Source organism: Berghia stephanieae, chromosome 2 (genome assembly GCF_034508935.2).
Source record: "Berghia stephanieae isolate SIO BIC M18660-M18661 chromosome 2, UCSD_Bste_1.3, whole genome shotgun sequence".
Lineage (NCBI taxonomy): Eukaryota > Metazoa > Mollusca > Gastropoda > Nudibranchia > Aeolidiidae > Berghia > Berghia stephanieae.
This window is the reverse complement of record NC_088361.1, coordinates 52,737,704-52,740,203: the sequence shown is the minus strand read 5'-3', so window position 1 is coordinate 52,740,203 and position 2,500 is coordinate 52,737,704. Positions and strand designations below refer to the sequence as shown.

Genomic DNA, 2,500 nt, shown 5'->3' with positions numbered 1-2,500 from the left:
CTACTTAATTGTGACTTTTAAAACGAATAACATCTACGCGTACATCTAGTCATAAAACGTATTGATTTAAAATTGTCGGATAAATTCTATGATTTCATTTGTAAAACAAATATCAGCAATGGGCAAAGTGGAGTAAGTTTGTTCAATTTATTGGTAGGCATCAGGCAGATTTCGACGCTCGCCATTCGCCCCTCGTCTGTCGACACTGGCTGCAAATGATGACATTTGTGCCGCACTCTGAAAAAATCAACTACACGTTTTTCAATTTTTTGGCCAGAAACGTCGACCTCATATTGATTAGAATGACCTTCATCTTGTCAAAAACTTTAAAACCTGGGACTTTGTAGTAATTGGAACGTGCGGCTATGTGGTCTTGTGGTATGATACTCGCTTTCGGATCGGAAGGTCCTGGGTTCGAGCCTCGGCGATTAGTTGAGTCCTTGGAAAAGCCCATTTACTCACTTTCTCTCACCATACTCAGGTGTAAAACGAGTACCTGGCCGTTAACACCGTTGTCTCTGTCCGAAACAATTATAATATCGACCATCGTGTGGGGGGGGGGGGGGCGGTGTATATATATATATATATATATATATATATATATATATATATATATATATATATATATATATATATATATATATTATATCGACAGATTAAGATCTCCAATAAGTCCTGACTTAATGAAAATGGAATACAGCATGTGGACAATGGCGTCAGTGTATAATAGTCGTCATCGTTTTACACAAAACAAAGACATAAGAAGATCAATTTGATTTTTGAGAAAAAGGCTACGCACAGTCATAAAGCAACATGGGGGATCAACACATCACATCAAATTTTGATAATTACGTCAATGTCTTTGACATGGCAAATTTGAGTTGTATCTATTAAAACAAATGTTAAATAGATATTTCTAATTAATCTTTTCTGACATTTTGTGTACATAAAGTTCAACAAATTGGTTTGATTATGGTGGAATATCAGAATTGCATCATTTATGGTCTGGCGGTTACAAGCTTCTAAATTTTTTTCATTTTTATTTTTGTCACACCCGATATTTGCACCAACATACAGACGTTATTACTTTGATCTTCTTGACTTTTCTTAATTTCCACAATAAAATAATGTTGAAAACAAAAAATCGTCTGTACTATATAAGCCTTGATTTACCCGCAAACTCTGCGGTTTCTCCATTAGTCAATGAAAAAAGTTTCAAATCCGTCTTGGTATTTTACAAACTTCATCTAAAAATCATTCCATGGAAACCTTTATACACTTAAGGACATAAACAATACTAAGGCCATAAAGTATCCTAAAGTGGAGTTGAATGGCTTCGGACAGCCTTTCAAAATAGCCATTTGAAACCATACATAGTTTTACTAGCGTCAAAGGTAAAATTTATAACATAATGATAAGAATGGTGAAACATCCATTGTGCCAGAATTGAAATTACAGTACTAAAATCGTTGAACGTCTGTTCAAATCGTATGTTAACAATACCATTCATTGATTCAGAAATAGAAACTACTAAAATAATCAATTGAGAGAATTGTTACCTTTTAACCGTGTTATTTGTTGAGCAATTCATCTTAATAATAATAAGTAGAATATAGTTCTTTTAATTTTCAAAAGGATAGTGATCATTTAGATTGATTCCATTTCGATGACCCGGGGAAACAAGTACTGATGATCAGTAAACCATCATGCTATCATCGTTTTGGAATTGTCGACATCATCGATCAGTGACCACGTTTACATTTTGCAATAAACGCCCGAGAAACTAACTTACATGCCATTCGGTTACAGTAAATTGGTTTTAACCAACAAAAGGTTGAGTGGTAACAAATTGAAAAATAAGTCGTTTAAAGATGAAGCGGGGAGTAAATGGGATTAAACCGGTTGTAACTTAAAAACATTAACGGAAGACAATTATATTAGACGGGATCAACAAGTTGTCGTAGAACAACTCAAAAAAGAAAATGACGGCTATGTAGTCTTGTGGTATGACATCACCTTAGGATTGTGGAAGGTCCCGCCTGAGGGGCGCATAGTTGAATCCTTAGAAAAAAGCTATTTGCTGACAAGGAGGATCTGGCCGTTGACGTTTTTCTCTCTCTTAAAAAATAATAATATCGCAACTTATTTTCTTGTCGAGAGGCCTGATGAATGGGAGGAAACAACTAACTAGTGAGTGTTTAAAAGGTCTCTCTGTTCTTCGGTATTATTAGAAGAATTTATTTTTTACATTTCCTGTTATAAATGTTTTACATTATGTCGATAAAAAACTACACTTGTCAATAGCATCTGAAGCCCAATCAGGCTGATGTTGTATTTTATTATTTTATTGCTCTCTTCTTCAACGTATGAAACAGACAGGGTGTGCTTTCATTTTAAAAGACCTTACTGTTTTCACAAAGAGGTCAATCGTAGCGATGTAAAACAAGCTTGAATACAACACAATATTCAATTGACCTAATTTATGTTGCAAAGGGCTTTG

At 34.5% G+C, this 2,500-nt stretch overlaps 1 protein-coding gene across 5 annotated transcripts in view; it reads right to left on the bottom strand.

Annotated features, from left to right (window-relative positions):
* The window catches only part of LOC144965144 (corticotropin-releasing factor receptor 2-like), a 159,729-nt gene that overhangs the window by 82,389 nt on the left and 74,840 nt on the right, over positions 1-2,500 (bottom strand). The gene's annotated exons all lie outside the window — the stretch shown is intronic.